We start from the raw sequence: 27,648 nt of genomic DNA on the forward strand, positions 1-27,648 counted from the left end.
TTGAAAAATCTAAAAAAAACGACTGACATTTTTTTAATCTGATCTCGGGTCAGAATGGGTTCATCAGACCAGTGTGTGTCCCAGTGGAAAACCTCGTATGAATCTGATCTCAGGTCAGAATAGGTTAAACAGAACAACTACAGATAAAGTATATGATACAGTATACAGTATATCGTCACTGTCAGGCAGAAGCCTCTTATCTTATTGTGAAAGACAAGAGGTCTACAAGCTCGTAGCGTGTCACATTAATTGTGACGTCGAGAGCTCCACATGGAGACTGGAATGCACTTCTGTTCATAATAGCGTGTCCACCATTCATTGAGTGGAGCAGGTTTTCACATAGCTTCCATACCAGGGGTCTTCAATGATATATATTCTTTGGCTAAGAGAGAGATGAAGCAGGGACCCCCACTAAATATTGTATGACATTGAGTTGCAGATTAAACCATTTCAGACATAGATTCCATACATAGCTTTGTGTAATTATAGTTTTTAATATGTTGGATTCATGTGAATTGTGTATTTAGATTTTCAGACATTAACCAACTTAAACCATTAATACTTTCTTGAGCTTTCACTCTGTGTTTGGTCTGCTCATTTTTTTCCCTCTACACCAAACCTTTTTTTGCAGAAAATAGCTTGTAGAACTGCTAATTTTGTTAACCCATTCTGACCGGGCACCCATTTTGGTGTCAGCATCATGTTATGCTTTAGCTATTTAAAAATAGCAGATCTACAAGCTCGTATCGCGCCACCGAGTGGCGCGATACGAGCTTGTAGGTCTGCTATTTTTGAAAAATCGAAGAGCAACTGACATTTTTAGAATCTGATCTCAGGTCAGAATGGGTTCATCAGACCAGTGTGTGTCTGGCGGAAACCTCGTATGAATCTGATCTCAGGTCAGAATGGTGTAACCAATCCCCCCCCCACCCCCCCCCCCTTCCATACAGGTTTTTACATACAGTAGCTTCCATATACTTTGTGCCATCGTCAGGCCACCAGTTGTCAGTGGTCTATACAGTAAGCTGTTTCTGACAGCCTGACAGCTGTGATGGATTGGCATGCCATAACCATAACCCAGTGAGAGGAGAGGAGCTCTCATTTGCTCTCATATTATGTATAGACATTTTAATTACCCTGGATAGACGGCCAAAAGATATGCACAGAGGAAAGAATGACAGAAGGGCGCTGTGTGTGTGTGTGTGTGTGTGTGTGTGTGTGTGTGTGTGTGTGTGTGTGTGTGTGTGTGTGTGTGTGTGTGTGTGTGTGTGTGTGTGTGTGTGTGTGTGTGTGTGTGTGTGTGTGTGTGTGTGTGTGTGTGTGTGTGTGTGTGTGTGTGTGTGTGTGTGTATGTCGCACTGCAAGGCGTTGTGAGCTTGTAGATTGGGGCTTTTCACAATATTTACCTGTGGAATTGAGTCAACCTAAATGTAATGCCTCAACTTCAACAATTAGGGGTCCCCAGTTCAAATAGGATTATTTTGGGGGGAGGGGGTGGGGGGGGGGGGTGCAGACCACTTCATTGACCAGACAGCGGATGCTCCCCTCGCTTGAAACCGAGTCTTATTGTGTGTAGTAGTTTCTTGCGTGCGCGCAACACACATTTTCTACCCCATCTCGGGTGTGAGTGACGAGATAAGAGAGGGGACGAGAACAGAGTTCATCTAGCAGACAAAGGGGAGCTGTGTCCTGCTGCTGATAAGTGATGTTGCATCGTTTGGCGCACGCACGCACACACACACACACACACACACACACACACACACACACACACACCACTCAGTGAAGCCTTGAGCAGAGCAGCACATGAATTGCACAGATGAGGCTTAACAAAAGCCTAATAAGATTGATTGATACACTTTAATATCACAGCGTGCACATAAAGCATCGACAGCACAGAGCACACACACACACACACACACACACACACACACACACACTCACGCACAGAGCCCCCGAAGGATTGGGCATAAGATGATGAGTGAACTGTCGCATTGGCCCCGTCGCTCCTTTGACATTTTATCAACTCTGCTTTGATGGATTGTGTCGTCCTATACTCTATACTCATCCTATGGGAACACATTTGCGCACGCACGGGTAGCGCACACACACACACACACACACACACACACACACACACACACACACACACACGTGCTAAACGGTTTCTCATGAGAAGTGCTGTGCTGGTCAAGCAGGACAGCTCTGTCCCCAGAGAGTGACATCATCATCAGTCGCTGCCTGCCCATTCATTCTCTCTCCTGGTGATTCCCAAGGGAGCGCTCGTTTTCATTCACTCGGTGTGTCCCGTGGGTGTTTGTGTGAAGCACGTGTGAGCGAGTGGGGGCTTGTAGATCAAAGAGGTTTGGTGTACAGTACAGGGGAAAAAGAAAAGACCAAGTACCGAGCCAATGGACATGGTTACAAAGTATTGAGGGTTTTAAAGGAGAATACCATGCTAGAATACTTTTTTACCTTTCTTAACTTTCTTTGTAGTCGTTACATCCCCACCAAAGAGGTCCAGGTGTTTTTTTGTGCAAAAACTCCTTATTGGTTATTTCCCCTACCATAAGCCATAATGAATTGCATTGGATTGAATGGGGCTATGGGGTGTTGTGCTAATTCGCTTATTTCCATCAAAATGAGTAGTAAAGTGTGCCGCTTGGGATATTATTTACATTATGAAGAGAGGATATATACAAAAATTAAATAATTTTGAGCAATGGAAATAAGCGAATTAGCACAACACCCCATAGCCCCATTCAATTCCCATTAGATTCAATGCAATTCATTTAGGGCTTATGGTAGGGGAAATAGCCATTAAGGAGCTTTTGCACAAAATAACACCTGGACCTCTTTGGTGGGGACGTAACAACTACAAAGAAAGGTAAGAAATTCTCCTTTAAGGCCTACCTGGAGGATGTATCTGAACCCTATTGAGAACACGATGAAAGGAAGGAAATTCGAGTGACGTCCAAAGAGCCAGAATCTCACAAGAGTCAGTCTGTGTAGGATTAACTCTAGATGAGTTACACACAGCCTCGACAATTTCACGGGGCCGTCCGTGCCCACGTAAACACGCGTGCGTTGGTGTCGCCCCTCAATGTCTCCGCGCGTACAGAAAAAACCCAGCAGGTGTCATTGAAAAATGAATTACTAGGTGCGTTAATCGCTGCCCGTTTCAAAGGACCTTTAGTCTTGTCTAATCTCTAATCCAAGCCCTGATGTTGTCCCCAACCACCCCCCCCCCCCCCACCCCCCCCCCCCCCCCCCCCCCCAAACGACAGAACGATCAAGATCGAAGTGTACGACTGGGATCGCGATGGGAGGTAAGATCAACACCCAGATCATTGTTTTCTACTATAAATACATATATCATTACTATACATTGATATAAGTAATGAGAAGTAATCACCCGTTATTATTTTACCTGTTATTGTATTGTAATATACTACTACATTGATGTTAACCCATTCTGAACGGGAACCCATTTTGGTGTTAGCGTCATGTTATGCTTTAGCTATTGAAAAATAGCAGATCTACAAGCTCATAGCGCGCCACCGAGTGGCGCGCTATGAGCTTGTAGGTCTGCTATTTTTGAAAAATCGAAGAACGACTGACATAGAAACATAGCTTTTTCAGAAAACTGTCAGGATGTAGAAGACATTTTTAGAATCTGATCTCAGGTCAGAATGGGTTAAGTAATCAATCAAGCATTTTAGTACTGTACTATGTAAGACGCCTGGGGGGCGAGGTTGCGCGCACGCATCCCCCTCGTTGACGGCAGACTGCCGGGCAGGGCGCCGGCGCTTTGGCATGGGGCCATGGCGCCGGCGCTTTGGCATGGGGCGGCGGTGTCCTGCACTGACCTCAGACCAGTGTAGAAACATCATATACACGCCTGGCATCGTCATGGTGATACGTACTCAGTTGGCTGCCATCGTCATCATGACGCGCATCTAGTGAAATATAAGAAAATCCCCCTGGCCAGCCGGGGCGCCTGATGGAGGGGAAAGGAACTGGTCTCTACACTGCCTCCCCCTGGCCAGCCGGGGCGCCTGATGGAGGGGAAAGGAACTGGTTGGAATAACGTGTTCCTTCCACGCGCTACGTCCAACCAGGGAAACTCCCCCCCGTCAGGTGTAAAGGAGCAACTTGGACACTCAGGCATGAAGGAAGCATGAGTTAAGTCCGTTGCTCTCCCTAGGTTGGTGGAGGGTGTGTAGAGCCCAGGATCACATCACAGGATGATTGACACAGGGGTGAGAAATGGGTTACAAAATCGTGGGACAAAATATAAAAGCTATATGCTCCTCACGAGAGACTTCATTGCCTTCCGGACGAGACATGATATTTGGCCTTACAACAACCCAAATGTCCTCAGTGATATCTGGCTTTACAAACCGGATATCGTTAGGTTAGAAATTTCTTCATCCCTGTTAAGTTCGGATCGTGCACCACTGCAGCGAGACAAGCTATCTTATTTGGTTGTTGATGTCATGATGATGTCACAATGACCTGGGCACCTGGGGGCTTGCCTGGGGTCACCAGGGGGCTGATGTCACGATGACCTGGTGTGAGCGAAGGGGATTTGAGTCAGGTGACATGATGGGAATTGTTGTGAGTGACTTGACACAAAACGCGAGGTTTCATAGTTATCCGCGACCTTCGGTCGCAATGAACCTTTTAAGACCAGGAAAGCATCTGTCATTTTAGATTGTATATGAATATAGCACATTGGTTGGCTATTCACAATAATAGCAATATGAGCTTAGGTCCACAATGCCACAATTTTTGTATTTTTCCAGTTTTTCACGTGTCAAACCAGGCATACTTAATGAACTGGTGGGGGTGTCCACATAAAAACGAAATTTTAACAAATACTGTACACTTTTTTTTTAAAGAAAACTGAAAAAAAAAATAGCAGACCTACAAGCTCGTATCGCGCCACCGAGTGGCGCGATACGAGCTTGTAGGTCTGCTATTTTTGAAAAATCGAAGAGCGACTGACATTTTTAGAATCTGATCTCAGGTCAGAATGGGTTAATGGGTTCATACAGTATGTGGGATTTCATTATAAACTCAGAAGATAGCTTCCTCTATTTTGTGGAACTGTCGCATCGTACTGTAGCAATGATACTGTCATCTAAATGTAAATCTCTTGTATCTTGATTCTTTTCCCTGTCCTTCTCTCCCTCTCCACGCACGCACGCACGCACGCGCTCTCTCTCTCTCTCTCTCTCTCTCTCTCTCTCTCTCTCTCTCTCTCTCTCTCTCTCTCTCCCCCTCCCCCCCCCCTGTATCTCTAGCCATGACTTCATAGGAGAGTTCAGCACCAGCTACAGAGAGCTGTCCAGAGGCCAGAGCCAGTTCAATGTCTATGAGGTGAGAGAGAGAGAGAGAGTGTGTGTGTGTGTGTGTGTGTGTGTGTGTGTGTGTGTGTGTGTGTGTGTGTGTGCACAGCAGGCTGAAAGAGAAGTTCAGTGGGCTTCAATTCCAGCGAACAGGGTTTGCCCCTTGGTGGTAATTTACGATCAACTCTCAATTATTGTCCTCTTATCTTGACCCTATGCTTTCCTATATATTAGTTTAGTGTGGGTGTGCGTGCGTGTGTGAAGTGTGATGTGCATTTTATGGAGAACATGCCCTCCTGACTGCATATCACTTACAGTATGAACACACAGTCATTTGCACTTTACACCTTCAAAGTCGTGTCCTAAAGTCCAACGGTTCTAATATTAGCGGTGGAGAAATAAAGCACGTAGCCTATTACGTAGTAATTTTGACTTCAACGCTATGGGCCTTTAAAAGCCTGTGTGCAGTTGTTTGGTTGTAGGTTGTATTCCCAGCAGTGTCCCAGGATGAAACGCTAAATTAATTGAGGTTCATCTTTTTCCACTCTTGTTTTTGCAAAACCAGTGAAGCCAAGGGCGACGGCTTTGGATGAATGGGATTCAGTATAGTCTAGTCTTTATTTATCCATGGAAGGTTGACTGCATGCATTTAACCCATTCTGAACGGGCACCCATTTTGGTGTCGGCATCATGTTATGCTTTAGCTATTTAAAAATAGCAGATCTACAAGCTCATATCGCGCCACCGAGTGGCGCGATATGAGCTTGTAGGTCTGCTATTTTTTGAAAAATCGAAGAACGACTGACATTTTTTAGAATCTGATCTCAGGTCAGAATGGGTTCATCAGGACCAGTGTGTGTCCGGCGGAAACCTGGTATGAATCTGATCTCAGGTCAGAATGGGTTAATCCTGCTGCATATTTACACACAGCACTGGGAGCTATCGCCCGGAACGGCTCCACTCATCGGGTTGTTTGAGAACCTTTCCTCAAGGTCATCGATCAGACGATCAACTTTTCAGGCCGCGAGCCCCCAAAGTAATCAAAGCGTGGAATGCCCTAGCAACAGTCATACAAAAAGTGATGACTCCTTAACTCTCCTTCAAAACCGTTCTAAAAAAGCTGCAGAAATTATCCCCCAACTGTTTACTGTACATTTATTTAGTATTGTAAACAAAGGCCTGTCTCGGCTCGTTGAGCGTCCTAGGATAAGCTACTTCCGGCAGACTGGAACTGTGGCTTTTCAAAATAAGAGCTCGACTGGAAAAAATTCTGGCGTGAATTAGATTCAATTTTTTTCAATAAATGCTATAGCGCTGAAAGGGTTCTTTTCAATTCATCCCATGAGCATTGAGCAAGCAGACCGACTCTATTCGCTCAATGGTGGAAAGATTAAGCAATTAAGCAGGAGACCGGGTTCAAATCTTGTGCAGAGGAGAAAAGTTATACCGTGCTGCTTTAATATGTACTGTATGTACATCTTTATGAGCGGATGGATGGATGGATGTACAAAATGGACAGACAAAATGAGAGTAATCCAGTCACTCTGTTTTTCACCCCATAGGTGATAAATCCACTCTTGTTTCTCATCCCTATAGGTGATAAATCCACTCTTGTTTCTCATCCCCATAGGTGATAAATCCACTCTTGTTTCTCATCCCCATAGGTGATAAATCCACTCTTGTTTCTCATCCCTATAGGTGATAAATCCACTCTTGTTTCTCATCCCCATAGGTGATAAATCCACTCTTGTTTCTCATCCCTATAGGTGATAAATCCAAAGAAGAAAGGAAAGAAGAAAAAATACCTCAACTCTGGAACGGTATGACGTCTCATATAGCATAATTATATCTGTAGATATATTTAGTAGTCTTTATTGATTAGTATAGTATTTATTTTTTAATATTTGGTGTATTTTAGTATTTTAATTATAGTTTCCCAAGTGGGGTCAATACATGTATTCATTAATATTTCACAGTGGGAGACGTATCAATAAATGCATAGGCAAGGCAAAGGCCTATTTACATAGAACAAAAAAAAAAAAAAAAAAAAAGCAAAACAGATACAACAACAGTAGAAGGTTAACCCATTCTGACCGGGCACCCATTTTGGTGTCGGCATCATGTTATGCTTTAGCTATTTAAAAATAGCAGATCTACAAGCTCATATCACGCCACCGAGTGGCGCGATACGAGCTTGTAGGTCTGCTATTTATTTATTTTCATCGAAGAACGACTGACATTTCTAGAATCTGATCTCAGGTCAGAATGGGTTAATCAGACCAGTGTGTGTCAATGTGGAAAACTTGTATGAATCTGATCTCGGGTCAGAATGGGTTAAAAAGATAAAAGGATAAACGAGGGAAGGGGGGGACATCCTAACCAGACCTCAGCTGGGGAAAGCTATCCTGAAGAGGTGGGTTTTGAGTGATGTTTTGAATGAGAGGAGAGAGGGAGCAACTCTGAGTTCATTCCAGAGGTTGGGGGGCCTGAAACGTAGAAGGCCCTGTCCTCCCCCCAGGTGCGGTACTTGGCCTTGCAGACCTTCAGGAGGTAGGCTTCACTGGACCTGAGGGAGCGGGGGGGGACATATGGTTCGAGAAGATCGGAGAGGTAGGGTAGGGGGGAGCCAGGTTATTGAGAGCTTTGTAGGTGGTGAGCAGGATTTTGTAGTGAATTCTTTGTTTGACGGGAGCCAGTGTAGGTCATGGAGGACCTATAGACTGTAAAAAATATGGACAAATCGTTCCCCGGGTCTAACATGGACGTAAAATGAAGCCTGTTATACCTGCACTGTAAGTCGCCATCTTTCTAGATCCGTTTTGGCCCAGCTGGCCATTGGCTGGCCCAGACAACGAGGCGGGACTTCCCCCCTTTTTCTCTGTTGGTTTTTATTTTGACTCGATCATAGACTGTAACGGTAGCCACGCCACTCAGAACATACGCAACTTCATGGTAATTTTTTTAATTAATGGGACCATAATTTTCCAAAAAGAATATTATGACATTAGAAATGAGACTTTAAACTAGTGACTGGAAGCAGAAAGTATTCATGACCATGTTTATTAAGGTAATACAGTCTAGGTGAAGTTGGGCCCAAATACATGGACTATGAGTTTTTCTGGGTCCAATGACAGCGCCACAACAGGCCATTATATGAACTACGATTTCCTTAGTGGCTTCACAAAATATCTGTCTGACTGCCCCCCTGTGGAGGACGGGTGTAATGTGGTCTCTGGAGCGTGTACTCGTGAGCAGATGCGCAGCTGAGTTTTGCACGCGTTGTAGTTTGTTGAGGACTTTGGAGGTGGTGCCATTGAGGATACTGTTGCAGTAGGACTTTGGAGGTGGTGCCATTGAGGATACTGTTTACAGTAGTCAATCCGGGATGTGATGAATGTGTGGATGAGGGTTTCGGCAGCAGGGAAAGTCGGAGAGGGCCGGAGGCGGGCGATATTCCTGAGGTGGAAGAAGGCGGTTCTGGTGATCTGGTTTATGTGGTCGGAGGAATGAGAGGGTGGAGTCAAATGTGACACCAGGGTTACGGATGTGGGGGGAGGTTGTTACGGTGGAGCCATGGATGTTGAGGGTGAAGCTCTGGGTGGAGCTGGTGTTTTAGGGATTTAGGCTGGGGTACAAGATAGCATTTTCTTTTACGGGGGAACACCTACGCGATGCTAAATCCCCAGATTACGGATTTAGTGTCTCTGACGCAAGATGGGGCCCTTGGTCTGAAAGGATAACACCACTTGTTTCCAATAGGGTCCTATTCAATTCATCAACATAACATAATTCAATATCAAAACAAAAGTATATACTATACTATACTATACAGAGTAGGAAGAAAAAAAGGTGGGTGGGTGGGTGAATATTTACCTCCCCCTTTGGCCTCTGGAAAGGTGGATATTCAGGCCTGTTTTAAAGATATTCTTAAAGGGATGGGGTCAGGACATTGTGCTGTAGATTGTAGAAGGAGAATTGACCTGTTGTGTCATTCCTCCGCAGGTAACACTGCTGTCCTTCCTGGTCGACATGGAAGTCACGTTCCTGGACTACATCAAAGGAGGGTAGGTCAACATCCAGTACTGTCGCCATCAGGAACTTCTACTTGACCATGTTGTACAGAATGTCTGCGATGAACGATTCATTTGTGCTTTTAGCACTGAATGTTTGCCTTTTTGGGCTTCTTAAAGATATAAGAAATAACTTTAATGTAGCCAGAAATGACTGGTACCGATATGTGCCTATCTAATCCGTGCAAAAACAGTCAAAATATGTAGATAAGAAGTTTATGCCCCGACAGCGACGATTTGAAATAAATGAATATACAGCGCCACGGGTGGTCAAAATGGGTCGTTGACCCCTTAACCCATTCTGACCTGAGATCAGATTCATACGAGGTTTCCGCCGGACACACTGGTCTGATGAACCCATTCTGACCTGAGATCAGATTTAAAAAAAGTCAGTCGTTCTTCGATTTTTCAAAAATAGCAGACCTACAAGCTCATATCGCGCCACTCGGTGGCGCGATATGAGCTTGTAGATCTGCTATTTTTCAATAGATAAAGCATAACATGATGCTGACACCAAAATGGGTGCCCGGTCAGAATGGGTTAAACGGACCACCTTGACCCCCTAGTCAAGATTGTTTTTTAAAGGGCGCACACCACTTATAGTAGCACAGAATGCAGCGTACAGACAGACGGGTGCCAAGAGCCCATAGGTATGCAAATGTATGGATGCCCCCTCTACTTATGCAAATGACCCCTACACCATTGCCTCCTGCCGCCGGGCCTGACGCATGATTGGCCAATGTAAAAAAGAATTGGCTGCGTTGTCCTTGAACAAGGCTCACGATGTGCAGGTCTCAGTGGTTCTCAAAGTCGGGACCCCCAGTGGGCCTTGAAGGAGTTCCAGGGAGTCCCCAAATAAATGATAGCAAGTTAGGAACAAAATGGACCCTTATGTGTCTGTAACTCTGAGACCCCTTTTCCACCAGTTGGTTCCCAATGGGAACCGGTTCAGTTCTTTTTGGTTTTTAGTCCATGAGCCAGAGCTCCAAAATGGGTGGGCAAACTATACCCTATATTAAATTGTTTATAGGATCAATACAAGTAAATTAATACATGATAACCCTTCCACAGTAGTACCTTTTTCATATTTTTGATTCTTTTGCATATTTTCCTACATAATGCCTCATTTGCATATTTAAAAATGTAAAATTTGTAATATAATAAATCATTGCCTTCATGTAAGTACTCAATTGGGGAAGTTTCATGGTGATAACAATCTAATATAGGTATGGTTTTGCACACTCAATTCATAATTAACGTTCCAATTTTGGAGCTCTGGCTCATGGACTAAAAACCCCACAAAACTGAACCGGTTCACATTGGGAACCAACTGGTGGAAAAGGGGCCAGAGTGCTCAAAATCCTACACTGACGATCCATAAAATAAAATAAAATTGTACCTTTTGGGAGTGAGACAGCGTTTGCACGACACACTGGAAAACCGACCTGCCAGCACTGCCTACAAACCAGCGAGACATCATGGGAATTTAATGCTGGCATGCGTTTCAGATGTGCTGACGGACTACTCTGTAGTGCACGTGGGCGAGCGAGCCCTTCAAGACTCTCTGCTCGTCTCTGAGTCCATCAACAAAACCTGCCTGCTTGCATTGGTCAAAGTGAACTAATGTTGAGTACTCACTACTCACGCTTCAGATGTCTATAATGTACTATAGTTTTAAAGCTATAGCTGGGTATGCTATAGTATACCCAGTGCAGTCAGTGATCTGCCTAATAAAAGCCTGTGTAAATTCTACAATCATAACTGTACATTTAAACGGCTATTCTCCTTTGCCCGTCTGACCGTCTGTCTTTATTTAATGTGCTGTCTCTGTTGGCACGGCAGTGCAGTGGTTCCCAAAGTGGACCAAATGGATTCTAACGGGTCCATTTGGTTCCATTTGTACACTCTCAAAGTTAAATTAACATTGATTTTACAATATAAAGTGGGGTCCCAGAGATAGAAATGACATTAAATGGGGGTCCGTAGAGACTAATGCATTTCAAACTGGGGGTCCTTGAAATTAAACTGATTGAGAATCACTGCTAGAACCATAAAGATATTCTCTTATGGGGGTCCCTGGCATGTCTTTTCAAATGGGGGTCCGTGGGCTGTCAATTTGGGGGTCCTTGACATGGAAAAAGTTTGGGAACCACTGCCCTATTGGATGGAACCATGTGAACCAAAATCTAACACTCCCTCACCGCACGTACGTCTCAGCCAATCACAGCGATAGGAGGTTGGAACATCTCCTAGGCAATACTGTATAGCATTTTATGCACAGTTAACCCATTCTGACCGGGCACCCATTTTGGTGTCAGCATCATGTTATGCTTTAGCTATTTAAAAATAGCAGATCTACAAGCTCATATCGCGCCACCGAGTGGCGCGATACGAGCTTGTAGGTCTGCTATTTTTGAAAAATCGAAGAGCGACTGACATTTTTAGAATCTGATCTCAGGTCAGAATGGGTTCATCAGACCAGTGTGTGTCCGGTGGAAACCTCGTATGAATCTGATCTCAGGTCAGAATGGGTAACAGCGTAGGCCAGTGCTGAGAAAATGTGAGCTTTTAAGTTTTAAGTCTTTGTATGACGATGTTGCACAGACTCGTCATAACATATTCCATCTCAGCATGTCTAATTACTGTATGTGAGATTCAGTCAGGAGGCGCCTCAGAAGTGTGTGTGTGTGTGTGTGTGTGTGTGTGTGTGTGTGTGTGTGTGTGTGTGTGTGTGTGTGTGTGTGTGTGTGTGTGTGTGTGTGTGTGTGTGTGTGTGTGTGTGTGTGTGTGTGTGTGTGTGTGTGTGTGTGTGTGTGTGTGTGTGATGTAATACAGCTGAGATGGTGTGAAAGAAAAAGTCCTTGTTTTTTCTCAGGTACACAGATTGTGTCTCACACAGTCACACATGTACACGTGTTGACACACACACACACACACACACACACACACACACACACACACACACTTTCTGCTACATCTGTCTATCTCTCTCCCTGTGTCCCAATTTCTTCATCTCAATGAGTTTTATTGGCATGAAAATGCCTGAGTGATTATACAGTATAATCACAGGTGTGTGTGTGTGTGTGTGTGTGTGTGTGTGTGTGTGTGTGCGTGTGTGCGTGTGTGCGTGTGTGCGTGCGTGCGTGCGTGCGTGCGTGCGAGATATGTTTGTCAATTAACAAATCTTGTCTGCTTTTGTCCACAGGACCCAGATTAACTTCACCGTGGCGATTGATTTCACAGCTTCCAATGGTGAGATGCTTGGGGACAACACACACACACACACACACACACACACACACACACACACACACTGTAGACTTGTACACAAACAATATGCAATATGCTCCCATCTCTCCAATTCCCTGTCATTTTCCTCCCTCATGGCCTCTCTCACCAACACACATGCTTCTGTTAACTCTAGCAGGGACCTCCCACTAAATATTCTATTAACATTGTGCAGATTAAACATTTTCACAGATTTCATAGATCGGTTCCTTTCACTGTACTATAGGTCTGTTATTTTCCCCCTCTACATCAAAGGGATAGTTTTTCTTCCAATGACACACCCCGTGAAGCCTTGAATTCAAGGAGATTTCTGTTGTTTTTGTTTTCGTTCCATTCCTAAGCCAATAATGTGATGACCGGCGGATTCTCCTCAGCATCAGTAATCACATCACACAAAGACTTGGTGTACCTTGATCTAAACACAATCTATTCAGATTAGAGCTGGGACTCGATTAAAAAAAAAATCTAATTAATCAGAGGCTTTGCGATTAATTAATCTAGATTAATCGCATTTTAATCGCATATCATTATTTGACCCGAGAACAGTGAGAAAGCAATTTTTTCAAATGGATTTTGGTATACTAGTGAATCAATGAATAGTGAATACATAAGTTTAAGCAATAAAACATTGTTTTTGTAGTAATAGGGGTAATAATTCTTTATTGAATAATTGCACAGAACTGTGCTGTAATCCACACTACCATCGGATAGCCTTTTAAATCCTATTTCCAATCCACGGGGACAAGCAAAGTGATCTCAGCGGCTTCCCCCAGTCTGGTGAACTGTCTGCGGTTTCTGGTGGTGTTATTGTCTGAAGAGGACACGGACACGCAGGTCCGTCTGAAAACTGTCCAGTGACAACGTTCCGTGGTGAAAGAAATAGTGCGATTAAAATGCGTTAATTTTTTTGTAGTTAATTAATCGCAATTAGTCCCGGCCCTAATTCAGATGTATGCAGATGTGTCTTAAATGCCCCCCCCCCCCTCATCATCCATGGCAGCTCACATCTAAGTCAGTAAACAGCAAAGATGGCAGCGATTAGGGGCTGTGAATTCCCCTGGGTTATGCATCTGCGGCATGCTTGGCCCTCACATCATGGGAGAGACGATGTCACACAGTTTCTACAACAGTCACTGTTTTTGAGCGTTTTTAGTTACTAATCTTTCAAAACTCACAGAATATTTTGTTCTATAATGACTATGCAAACACCACCAATCTCAAAAGAAAAAAAGAGAGTCTCTACTTTCACCAGGGGAGGAAAAGTGTGTCACCGCAGTGTGTCAAATGTTGGTCGAAAACAAAATAAACTAAGCTACGATGAGGTTGATGATGACTAAAACTAAGATGAAATATGTTGACAGTTTCGTCAACTTATACAAATTAGACTAATTATGGTGGAGAAGAATTCCAGTAGAACTAAAAGACAAGTTATTTTATGTTTATGTTTGGTTGCGTTCGGGCTCTGAAAATAGCCCCACAGCTAAGTGTAAATCAGCCATTACGAATCCATCAAGGCCTGATGGAGGGCCTATATGAGGATGGCCAGAGAGAAGGCCTGCCACAATAAAGTTTTAGTCGACTTAAGATCAACTGTAGATTTTAGCCTAAAACTAAAACATTTCTGGTGAAACTAAAAGGATATTTTTTTCAAAAGACAACGAATGAAACTAAATCAAAATTTGCCGTCTGTTACCAAGTGGGATTGTGGATCGGCTGTTTGTCAGTAATAAAACCTTTAAAATGACATATTTGGACATGAGGCAGACTTGCAGGTGAAGATAAGTTTTAATTAAGTTCCAGGCCTGGACAACATAATGAATAATAAAGAAAAGAAAGAACTCAAAACAACTCAAACAACATAACACAACTTAACTGTGAACAGAGAGGTACTGGTGTCAACCTCTCCCCATGGCAGCACACACACAGTGACACTACTGAGCCATTTCCCCCTTTATATAGACTCCTGACTCCACCCCTGGCTAAGCAGTCAGCGAATCACAAGACATTTAACAACACAAGCAATCAGAGCTCTCTTCAGGCCATCAAGGCAGCTTCCCAACTACAGCATCTGCATAGATAAACACAAGTATTAATTCACATGTCACAGCAGAATGTGCACCTTCTGTGGGACTGAGAATCAACCCGTTATATATATATATACAGCAACAATACAATGAATGTATATTGTACATTACATTACTCTGACAGAGGCTGCTCTGTCACACCGTCAAAAGACAACTCTGAGCTACTGTACAGTACAGCTGCATCACATATGTCTTCCTTTGCGTGAGAGTGAAGTTGAGCCCTGTTGACCCAAAGCATGGTGTACTGTGTGCAGGTAACCCGGCCCAGCCCACGTCCCTCCACTACATGAGTCCGTACCAGCTGAACGCCTACGCCATGGCGCTGAAGGCCGTGGGGGAGATCATCCAGGACTACGACAGTGACAAGATGTTCCCCGCACTGGGGTTCGGCGCCAAGCTGCCCCCTGACGGACGAGTCTCCCACGAGTTCGCATTGGTGAGAGAGAGAGAGAGAGGGAGAAACTAAAATATCCAGTGTACTTTTTTTAATCCCCGTATAGGCTAGTCACAATTATCTCATTTTGACCTGAGATCAGATTTAAAAAATGTCAGTCGTTCTTTGATTTTTCAAAAAAAGCAGACCTACAAGCTCGTAGCGCGCCACTCGGTGGCGCGCTACGAGCTTGTAGATCTGCTATTTTTCAATAGCTAAAGCATAACATGATGCCAACACCAAAATGGGTGCCCGGTCAGAATGGGTTAACACTAATTAATCGTAGTTATTTGAGATGATCGCAGTTATTTTCCATATACCGGTAAACGTCATAATAGTGTTATATATTTTTCAAATATTTGAAAAATCGTACAACTAATCGAACCGGTCACTTTGTGACAGGTTGAATCGAAAAAATCTTGAATAAAAGAATCAAAACAAAATGATGTACGTATATGTACAATTAATTAGGAATAAATAAAAATGTAAACAGAATTGTGTTTGCATTGCAACTTAGGAAGACTATCTTTACGGAACTATAAAAGTTGTGCATTTACTGTCGGAAATAGTAAATTAATTTGGTGTAAAACGGTGCAGGAATACACGCAATGATTTGTAGTCCTTTGGGTGGTTGAACTCCATTAGACATCCATCACTGTAGTCCTTTGGGTGGTTGAACTCCATTAGACATCCATCACTGCACCCAGGCTGAGTATGTGATGATACAAATATATCATTTACACTCATATTGTTCCAGTCACTTAACCCATTCTGACCTGAGATCAGATTCATGCGAGGTTTCCGCCGGACAAACACTGGTCTGACGAACCCATTCTGACCTGAGATCAGATTAAAAAAATATCAGTCGTTCTTCGATAAAAAAAAAAATAGCAGACCTACAAGCTCGTATCGCGCCACTCGGTGGCGCGATATGAGCTTGTAGATCTGCTATTTTTCAATAGCTAAAGCATAACATGATGCCAACACCAAAATGGGTGCCCGTTCAGAATGGGTTAAAGGAGAATTCCATACTAAAAGGCTTTCTTACCTTTCTTCGTAGTCGTTACGTCCCCATCAAAGAGGTCCAGGTGTTATTTTGTGCAAAAGCTCCTTATTGGCTATTTCCCCTACCATAAGCCCTAAATGAATTGCATTGAATTGAATGGGATGTATGGGGTGTTGTGCTAATTCGCTTATTTCCATCGAAATAAGTAGTAAAGTGTGCCGCTTGGGTTATTATTTACATTATGAAGAGAGGATATATACAAGAAATATATAAATTTGAGCGATGGAAATAAGCGAATTAGCACAACACCCCATACATCCCATTCAATTCAATGCAATTAATTTAGGGCTTAGGAGCTTTTGCACAAAATAACACCTGGACCTCTTTGATGGGGACGTAACAACTACAAAGAAAGGTAAGAAAGCCTTTTAGTATGAAATTCTCCTTTAATGAATGGCGTTGTAATATAATGGGTTACCACGAGAGGAGAGGGGGGTGAATGAAGGAGTGAGTGAGAGGGAGCGAGGCAGGATAATCGATGAAGAAATGCAGCCAATGAAGCAATTTGACAGCACTCTGATTGAGAGAGAGGACGGGGGGGCATAGAGGGAGAAACAAAGGAAAGGAGTGGTGCTTAACCCATTCTGACCTGAGATCAGATTAATACGAGGTTTCCACTGGACACACACTGGTCGTTCTTCGATTTTTCAAAAATAGCAGACCTACAAGCTCGTATCGCGCCACTCGGTGGCGCGATATGAGCTTGTAGATCTGCTATTTTTCAATAGCTAAAGCATAACATGATGCTGACACCAAAATGGGTGCCCGGTCACAATGGGTTAATTTGTAATTCATTAGGTGCCGGAGCTCATGAACCCGAACATCCCTGCGGTTTTAAACACAACACATTCACTCACTTTTGTCAGGCACAAAAGTCAGTTAACAACACAGACCGACTACTAGAGTGAGGTGTGCACATCAGCGCAACCTTGTGGCTGTTATTTATTACTGACGTCAAACTTGGAGAGGAGAGAAGAGAACACAAGTTTACCCGATCACTTTTCAATTTAGATCTGCTATTTTTGATTATTTTGTGTGACGCTAATTCATGACAAAGCACAAGAAACATAGGTTAACCCATTCTGACCGGGCACCCATTTTGGTGTTAGCATCATGTTATGCTTTAGCTATTGAAAAATAGCAGATCTACAAGCTCATATCGCGCCACCGAGTGGCGCGATACGAGCTTGTAGGTCTGCTATTTTTGAAAAATCTAAAAAAAACGACATTTTTAGAATCTGATCTCAGGTCAGAATGGGTTAATCAGACCAGTGTGTGTCCTCGTGGAAACCTTGTGTGAATCTGATCTCAGGTCAGAATGGGTTTAATGCCCAACAGGGACGATAATACTGTATACATAAAGCGATAATGCCGATACTGTCGTCAAATATTCTCTCTTGTCTTCCTTTCTCCTCCCCTCCATCTCCCATCCTCCCTGCTGTCCTGTGTAGAACGGGAACCCTCGGAACCCGTACTGTACCGGCATAGAGGGAGTGATGGAGTCCTACTACCAGAGTCTGAAGTCTGTTCACCTGTACGGACCCACCAACTTCTCCCCCGTCATCAACCATGTGGCCAGGTAACACACACACACACACACGCAACGCTAGGGGTGTGACAATACATTTTAACCCATTCTGACCTGAGATCAGATTCATACGAGGTTTCCGCCGGACACACACTGGTCTGATGAACCCATTCTGACCTGAGATCAGATTCATACGAGGTTTCCGCCGGACACACACTGGTCTGATGAACCCATTCTGACCTGAGATCAGATTCTAAAAATGTCAGTCGCTCTTCGATTTTTCAAAAATAGCAGACCTACAAGCTCGTATCGCGCCACTCGGTGGCACGATATGAGCTTGTAGATCTGCTATTTTTCAATAGCTAAAGCATAACATGATGCTGACACCAAAATGGGTGCCCGGTCAGGATGGGTTAACAGCGATACGATACATATCTTGGTTGAAAAGGGGATGTCCGCACATGTCTGCTCCCCGTCTTGTTTTCAACCTAACAAACAACAGCGCTTCGGCCCTCCGGGCTTTCTCGGGGGGCAAACCACATCAGCGGCCCCTGTTCTTTCTGCACAAATGGGAGATACAATTTACAATTTACAATTTAGGCATTTAGCAGACGCTCTTAATCCAGAGCGACTTACATTTAAGCAAGAACAAAAGCATGGGAATACATCACATAAAAGTATTTATCATGAAACATGCGTAAGCTAAGAAAGTAACAGTGGAATATCTATATAATGAAGCTATACATACACTATACATATAAACTATACATATTTACTACTATGCTATACATATGTACTATGGCGTGCTATGACTATATACAATACAATTATAGTGCTGTCTACATAACATGCTATAAGTCTGTGTCAAATGCTATCTAAGCCAACAGAAATGCTATCTAAGGGGTTAGGGTAAGTGCTATGATACCAACTTAGAGGGTCCATACAGGGTACACTTCATATAGATAAGGGAGTTAAAAAAGCAAAATTAAACAAATACAAGCCTAAATTAAAAGACGTGACCCCCCCTTTTCCTGCACCATACCAACTTCTCATAAATAACGACCCCTTAAATAATTACTGTGTGCGTGTATGTGTGTGTGCGCGCGCGCGTCTGTGTGCAGGTATGCAGCATCGACGAAGGATGGCTCCCAGTACTTTGTTCTCCTCATCATAACAGACGGGGTCATCTCGGACATGGCCCAGACCAAGGAATCCATCGTCAATGTAAGGATGTCCACACTTCGAACCCACATGAAGTGGTGTCCTCTTCTTATGGAGGATCGGCGGTTCTGGAAAGTCCTTGTGCAGTGGAGAATGTCTAACTGACAGACTTAACCCATTCTGAACGGGCACCCATTTTGGTGTCGGCATCATGTTATGCTTTAGCTATTTAAAAATAGCAGACCTACAAGCTCATATCGCGCCACCGAGTGGCGCGATACGAGCTTGTAGGTCTGCTATTTTTTGAAAAATCGAAGAACGACTGACATTTTTTAGAATCTGATCTCAGGTCAGAATGGGTTCATCAGACCAGTGTGTGTCCGGCGGAAACCTCGTATGAATCTGATCTCAGGTCAGAATGGTGTAAGTAATCAAACGGCAGATGTGGGGAATTTGCCAAATCAAGCTTAGCCTGTGGTTGCCATGGCAATCAACGGGCTCATTTTGGGCTGCGGCCAGAGCCGTGATTGTGAAGTCTGTCGGGTTGAACTAATCTGGTGGATTTAAAGGCGTACAGTACAGTATGTACATACAGAGATTCTCTGCATTTACTGTACGATTCAACAGTTTAAAGCATGAACATAATAACTATATTGGATCCATTGGAACACACGGGTTGCTTTTTTTGTCCATTGCTGAAAAGTACCAGTTTTTGTAACTGCCATATCTGAAGTCCAAGTGCCCCTGAGCAAGACACTTAACCCATTCTGACCTGAGATCAGATTCATACGAGGTTTCCGCCGGACACACGCTGGTCTGATGAACCCATTCTGACCTGAGATCAGATTAAAAAAATGTCAGTCGCTCTTCGATTTTTCAAAAAATAGCAGACCTACAAGCTCGTATCGCGCCACTCGGTGGCGCGATATGAGCTTGTAGATCTGCTATTTTTAAATAGCTAAAGCATAACATGATGCCGACACCAAAATGGGTGCCCGGTCAGAATGGGTTAAAGGACAACTTTAGTTTTTTTCAACCAAGGTTCATGTTTTAGGTTGTTATTAGAGAAACTAAAAGGTGAGTGTTCATTTTCTTTCATTTGCTGCTTTCTTTTGTTTTGGGGATTTTAGCAGTTTTTGACAGGGGGGCGGGGGCATTCGAGCATGGGGCTAAATATGTATTTTTTTTACAAAATATTATGGCGATTTATTATTTTATTATTTACTATAGTCCTAATAAACCCCAAGAAATTACATCTGACCACAAAAGATCACAGTATCTACTGAATGTGACAAACTGACATATTGAGCCTATACACACAGTATATAAGCCTTCCCCCAGTAGGCTACCTTCACATTCAGTAGATCCTGTGATCTGCTGTGGCCAGATGTAATTTCCTGGGGTTTATTAGGACTATAGTAAATAATAAAAAAATAAATCGCCATAATATTTTGTAAAAAAACACATATGCACCCCATGCTCGAATGCCCCCCGCCCCCCTGTCAAAAACTGCTAAAATCCCAAAAACTAAAGAAAGCAGCAAATTAAAGAAAATTAACACTCACCTTTTACTTTGTCTAATAACAACCTAAAACATGAACCTTGGTTGAAAAAAACTAAAATTGTCCTTTAACCCGTTCAAACTCATCCAGTGCCAACAGGTGGATACCAGTTTTGGCCCCTCGTTGCCACCTAAAGTCCATTATAAATAAAAGAAAGAATTTGTAATAAAATTGTGCATGTAATGTGAATATCATCACCTGAACACCAGATTAGAGGAATTTTCTAAATCTGGATAAAGTAAAAAAAGAATTAAAAAATTCAAAATTCAAATTCAAAAAGGCGCCCATGGCAACGAGGGCGTCACAGGATAGGCGTCCACAGGCGTCATGTGGCACTTAACCCATTCTGACCTGAGATCAGATTCATACCAGGTTTCCGCCGGACACACACTGGTCTGATGAACCCATTCTGACCTGAGATCAGATTCTAAAAATGTCAGTCGTTCTTCGATTTTTCAAAAAATAGCAGACCTACAAGCTCGTATCGCGCCACTCGGTGGCGCGATATGAGCTTGTAGATCTGCTATTTTTAAATAGCTAAAGCATGACATGATGCCGACACCAAAATGGGTGCCCGTTCAGAATGGGTTAAAAACCGGGAAGGCATGTCTCTCATTTTAGAATTTACCCGTGGCTATTAAAAAATAGCAGATATTTAAGCTCATCTGTACATCGTATACAGCTTATCAGATGGGGGTCGCTAATGGCTATATCATTTTGGAGGCCCTTAATTGGCAAGAAAACGTTCTCAGATCTCAACGCTGATTAAGAGTCAGGGTTGCTCATCTAGATAATGAAGTTGGCTGCTGTTGTACTTAATTATCAGGAACGCATGAAATTAACCGTGTTCTTCTAACCCGGTTTGTCAAAGACATGATATCAATCAATCTTATTGATATCAATCAATCAGTCTTATTGACCTCATCGGAAACACTCTCAAGGTCCCTTGACCACTGTACATGCAGTATATTATCAGGGTTAGGTCTTCTCAGTACAATTTTGACAGAATGGTGATGGTTCTCAAGATGTAAATTAAAGGAGAATTCCATACTAAAAGGCTTTCTTACCTTTCTTTGTAGTTGTTACGTCCCCACCAAAGAGGTCCAGGTGTTATTTTGTGCAAAAGCTCCTTATTGGCTGTTTCCCCTACCATAAGCCCTAAATGAATTGCATTGAATTGAATGGGAATTGAATGGGGCTATGGGGTGTTGTGCTAATTCACTTATTTCCATCGCTCAAAATTATAATTTCTTTGTATATATCCTCTCTTCATAATGTAAATAATATCCCAAGCGGCACACTTTACTACTTCTTTCGATGGAAATAAGCGAACTAGCACAACACCCATACATCCCATTCAATTCAATGCAATTCATTTAGGGCTTATGATAGGGAAAATAGCCAATAAGGAGTTTTTGCACAAAAAAACACCTGGACCTCTTTGGTGGGGACGTAACAACTACAAAGAAAGATAAGAAAGCATTCTAGCATGGAATTCTCCTTTAAGTCTATATTATGTTAAACTTCAATAGATGAAAAGAACAATTAACTTTAATTATACAAGGAACACTTCTCCTCCCCTCCACTCCCTCCAGGCTTCATGTCTTCCCATGTCCATCATCATTGTTGGAGTTGGACCCGCAGAATTTGATGGTAAGACACGTCATATTTATATTACTGTTGGGGGCCGTTATCGGCGTTAACGTGCTGTGTTAACGCAAGACTCTTATCGCGTGATATTTCCGTTAAAGGGACACTTCACCCTCTTTGCAAAAAAATATATGTTAATGACGTTTAGAAGCTTTAGAACACTTTCCTGGGGGTATTTATGTGTGTAATATGTGGTTTTAGTTATTTTAGATTGTAGCAGTGAGCCTGTTGTCTCTGATGTCATGGACACTGGTCTCACTACCTTCCTGGACTACAATTCCCATAATTCTTTGGTGCACTGCTCCTCCTTGTGGATAGGGGGAGAGCTGTCTTACTGAGACAACATGTAGTCCAGGAAGGAAGTGAGCCCAGTGTCCATGAAATCAGAGACAACAGGCTCACTGCTACAATCTAAAATATCTAAAACCACATATTACACACATAAAGCCCCCCAGGAAAGTGTTCTAAAGCTTCTAAACGTCATTAACATATACGTGCGTGTGTGTGCTGCGCGCGCGTGTGTGTGTGTGTGTGTGTGAGAGGAGGAGCACTGCCTAGTGCACTCTGTGAGAGGGACCGTCCCTCTCATCTCACAGAACAGCAACACGTTAAAGTTCTACTTATTAGAAAAAGAAGAGGCAGCGATGGAGCCATAAGTCCATATCCATTACGTTCTGGGAGATAATTGGATAAATAGACAGCAGCAGGGCAGGCTGCTGCCTCCTGTGCTAAGCTAATTTAGCTAAAGCATCATCCATGCGTCACAACCAAAACAAACACCGCTAGGACTAGCTTTGACGGTTGCCACATTTCGTGACTGTGAGAGAGAGAAACAAGCAATCAGGTCTATGGAAATCATCAACTATAGTGCTGACTGTCAAACATCATTGTCCAATGTGTTGTTTTAGAGCAGTGGTTCTCAAACATTTGCATGTCAAGGACCACCAATATTTTAAAGAAACGTTACAGATTAAATATATCTACACCCAGGTAAATTACATCAGAGGTGCTCTTTCCGAGTTCAATGAGCACTCTGTTATTTTGCTGTGTACCTGTCCTATCTCCTCAGCCATAATCGAACTAGATGTTATTTTGCTGTGTACCTGTCCTATTTCCTCAGCCATGATCGAACTAGATGTTATTTTACTGTGTACCTGTCCTATTTCCTCAGCCATGATCAAACTAGATGTTATTTTGCTGTGTACCTGTCCTATTTCCTCAGCCATGATCAAACTAGATGTTAATTTGCTGTGTACCTGTCCTATCTCCTCAGCCATGATCAAACTAGATGTTATTTTGCTGTGTACCTGTCCTATCTCCTCAGCCATGATCAAACTAGATGTTATTTTGCTGTGTACCTGTCCTATTTCCTCAGCCATGATCAAACTAGATGTTATTTTGCTGTGTACCTGTCCTATTTCCTCAGCCATGATCGAACTAGATGTTATTTTGCTGTGTACCTGTCCTATTTCCTCAGCCATGATCAAACTAGATGTTATTTTGCTGTGTACCTGTCCTATCTCCTCAGCCATGATCAAACTAGATGTTATTTTGCTGTGTACCTGTCCTATCTCCTCAGCCATGATCAAACTAGATGTTAATTTGCTGTGTACCTGTCCTATTTCCTCAGCCATGATCGAACTAGATGGCGACGAAGTGAGAATCTCCTCCAGAGGCAGATACGCTGAGAGAGACATCGTACAGGTATGCGCTCTACTAAACAGGGGGGTCCGAGGCCCCTATGACTAGGGGGTCCGAGGCCCCTATGACTAGGGGGTCCGAGGCCCCTATGACTGGGGGTTCCTCACCGTTACTACAGGGGGGGGGGGGGGCTCCAAATCTTTGTGTGATTGGAACTTTTTTTTTGGTTAATGTTTCCCATTAACCACTTGAACCCTAGCATTTATATACAGAGGGGAACAGTAAATGTTTATATTATGACCAGCATCTCAGGAATCTTTCCTTAAATCCTTTATTGTGGTCCTCCTCTCTTGACCTCTTCTCCTTTCTGTTCTCGTCCTGCCCCCCTTCCCCCCCCCCCTCACTCTCCTGTCCTTCCCTCCTGTCCTCTCATCCTCTGTCCTCTGCCCTTCCCTCCTGTCCTCTCATCCTCTGTCCTCTGTCCTCTCATCCTCTGTCCTCTGTCCTCTCATCCTCTGTCCTCTGTCCTCTCATCCTCTGTCCTCTGCCCTACTCTCCTCTCCTCTCTTCTCCTCCTCTCCTCTTCAGTTCGTCCCGCTCAGAGACTACATCGACCGCACAGGGAACCACATCCTCAGCATGGCTCGGCTGGCCAAGGACGTCCTTGCAGAGATCCCCGACCAGTTCCTGTCGTACATGAGGACCCGCGGGATCAAGCCGTCCCCCACACCCCCTCCCTACAGCCCTCCCAGCCAGCCTCTTCAGACCCAGATCTGAGACATGAGAGGACAGGAGAGAGAGAGAGAGAGAGATGGGAGGGGAGAGGAGAGGAGATGGGAGGGGAGAGGAGAGGGGTACAGCAGCCAAAACAAGTGACTTGCACAATACTTCACATGTTACTCCCCTGAGCTCTCTGTTGTTGGTGGTCGTGAGAAGCTGCAAAAGAGGGTGTTTATCTATCATTCTCTCTCTCTCTCTCTCTCTGTCTCTCTCTCTCTCTCTGTCTCTCTGTCTCTTGCATTGTCGTTGTGTTAGAAGGCTTGACAAACGACAGAGCAGACTATTAATCTCCGATGGCTGGCTGGGCAGAAAGCCAATGAGAGCCTGTTTACTTCCAACGTCGAGCATTTTCCTACCGTGGTGTGTTTTGGGGAGGGAAGGGGAGGGGGGTGTAGGGCACCTGATGTGCTATGAAGGAAGGGAGGAAGGAAGGAAGCTAAAGAATACGTTTGTTATTCCTGAGAAGGTATCAAGAGAGCATCTCTGGACCAACGACGGACCTCTTTGATTCTTGTAAATAGCTGGATATTATGTATCTCTCTCTCTCTCTCTCTCTCTCTCTCTCTCTCTCTCTCAATGTTTACAGTCCACCATAACAACTTTTACAGTACGTTTTATATTAACATTGTTGGAATATCCTCTCTCTCTCTCTCTCATTCTCTCTCAATCTCTCTCTCTCATTCTCTCTCTCTTCGCTCTGCCATGCCAGTCACGTAGCAGCAGTACAGTAGCCCCAACATTCTGTACTGTACCGTACTGCATTCTAGTGTGTGTGTGTGTGTGTGTGTACCTTTGCATGAGTGTGGTGCAAGTTGTGTGCATGCATAGCAAACCTGCAGTACCAGTCTGTCTGTGAGAGTGACACGGTCTGTCTGTCTGTCTGTCTGTCTGTCTGTCTGTCTGTCTGTCTGTCTGTCTGTCTGTCTGTCTGTCTGTCTGTCTGTCTGTCTGTCTGTCTGTCTGCACTGTTCTCAGGTCTCTCTTCCCCATTGAAGTTTCACAAGCAAATTCCTGTAAGTGGAAATAATGTCCCTTGAGTGCATTTTTTTTTACATTTATTCTACACTTAGGATGTTAGTGTCTTCACTCCTCTCCTCTCATCCTCACTGTTCTCTCTCTTTCTATTTATATTCTCCTCCACTGCCCCTCTCTCTCTCTCTCTCTCTCTCTCTCTCTCTCTCTCTCTCTCTCTCTCTCTCTCCAAACTGCCTTGGCAATAGAATGCCTGCACAGACACACGTCCATGGGTCTTTATTGTTCTTGGAGGGGGAAACAACAACACATCCATCCAGCCCACACAGTGAAAACCCTGTTATTTTGAACTATTACTTGTGTGAAGAAAATGGACCCGTTTAATGGATGCTGGGGGGATTTCACAGTGTATGGTTTAAAAGACAAACACAAGTGGTTTGAGCTTCAAAAAGCCCAGTGGTCAAAAATGCATCTTTTTTGGCTTTGAAATTGTCCATCTAGTAGTTGTTTCATTTGAGATTCTAGTTGTTTGTTTTTTATTTGTTTGTTTTTAGTTTTTATTCAATCAAGCTTTGTTATAGCTTTTTATTCCTATGTGATTCCGTAATATCGCGTTTAGTTTGTGGCAATTAAAATGTAATTGTGTGACATCCGTCAAAATGTTCATAACCAACCCTGCTAACCAGGCTAAAACACAAGCCCTGACTGAGCTTGTCGATCTGCTATGTTTTGCCAGAGATTTGAAGTAGAGGGACTCCGGTGAGTGAAGTTATACCGGTTTTAACTGGTTAAACCTGATTTATACTTTGTCATGAGACAAACGCAGTACAAACATCTTAAAGCTACACTATGTAATTAAGTCTTCGATCCCAAATTTGTGCTGACATGTGCTTTTTTTAAACATTGAGCTATAGAGACTGCCTGCTTGCTCAGGGGATCAATTGAATCATGACGTCAGGTCAAAAGGTCATGTCAGATCCTGTATCTAGGTGAGACACGACCTTTGACTCTAAATCTCCCAATAGAAGAGCACGGGGGACCAAATACAACCACCCCAATATACCTTTAGCTAAGCCCCTCCCCAAACGGTCCAATCACAGCTAAGCATAACATGGGTTAGACCAGTGTGATATAGTAAGAGAATGCAGGAAGTGCTCATTCTATCTCAATGGGATAGTTCCAGCCATAGGAGCAATGTTTGGAACTATAGCCCATAGGCACCTGCTGATCAATGTGTGACGCTACTCTCCTACTCTACACTCTGGGTTAGACAAACCTCTCCACCAATAGTTTTCCTATATGATAAAACATTGTTTTTAACCCATTCTGACCTGAGATCAGATTCTAAAAATGTCTATTACATCCTGACAGTTACATTATTAACCCATTCTGACCTGAGATCAGATTCTAAAAATGTCTATTACATCCTGACAGTTACATTATTAACCCATTCTGACCTGAGATCAGATTCTAAAAGTGTCTTAGATTTTTCAAAAATAGCAGATCTACAAGCTCATATCGCGCCACTGAGTGGCGCGATACGAGCTTGTAGATCTGACGCTAACACCAAAATGGGTGCCCGGTCAGAATGGGTTAAAAATAAATGTCACGCAGACATGCACTTATTTTTCCAGTGCATACAGTATGGCAGGCCTTGTTGACAGATTTGGAAGAGATTTTGAAGGTCTGGTTCCAAAAAATGAACCAGTATTTAATGTGTAAAATCCATGATATTTACATTGGGATGAATGAGCCTGGCTGGACAGTGGGAGAGGGGGCGGGGCTTGGCTATAGGCATAGGCGGAGCTTGAACTTGACGCCTGGGGGTGCGACTGCTTGGCCAACGACACCCGCGCGCATGCGAAGCCCTTTATTTTATTATTTTAGCGTTTTTACAATGCCCTAACCCCTAAAAATGAGTTATTTAGGTAGTACAGCAGCTCACACGCATACACACATGCACTACAGCCATACAGCGAGTCATCATATCATGATAAGAGAGATGATTACAAGCCAGAAGTTAAGTGCACCCCCTGAACCCCCTCAAGCTCCGCCCATG

At 43.5% G+C, this 27,648-nt stretch overlaps 1 pseudogene across 1 annotated transcript in view; it reads left to right on the forward strand.

Annotated features, from left to right (window-relative positions):
* Window positions 1-26,860, forward strand: part of LOC310853137 (copine-8-like) — a 119,001-nt pseudogene extending 92,141 nt beyond the window's left edge. Inside the window, exons 8-19 of the transcript XR_014571110.1 lie at window positions 2,328-2,332; window positions 3,288-3,329; window positions 5,310-5,385; window positions 7,121-7,174; window positions 9,357-9,418; window positions 12,630-12,676; window positions 15,051-15,232; window positions 17,747-17,874; window positions 18,945-19,047; window positions 22,142-22,199; window positions 23,827-23,900; window positions 24,426-26,860. The product of XR_014571110.1 is annotated as a copine-8-like (transcript). The remainder of the gene's footprint in view (window positions 1-2,327; window positions 2,333-3,287; window positions 3,330-5,309; window positions 5,386-7,120; window positions 7,175-9,356; window positions 9,419-12,629; window positions 12,677-15,050; window positions 15,233-17,746; window positions 17,875-18,944; window positions 19,048-22,141; window positions 22,200-23,826; window positions 23,901-24,425) is intronic.
* The last annotated feature ends 788 nt before the right edge of the window (window positions 26,861-27,648 follow it).

Source organism: Protomyctophum parallelum, assembly GCF_964188405.1.
Source record: "Protomyctophum parallelum genome assembly, chromosome: 22".
Taxonomy (NCBI): Eukaryota; Metazoa; Chordata; class Actinopteri; order Myctophiformes; family Myctophidae; genus Protomyctophum; species Protomyctophum parallelum.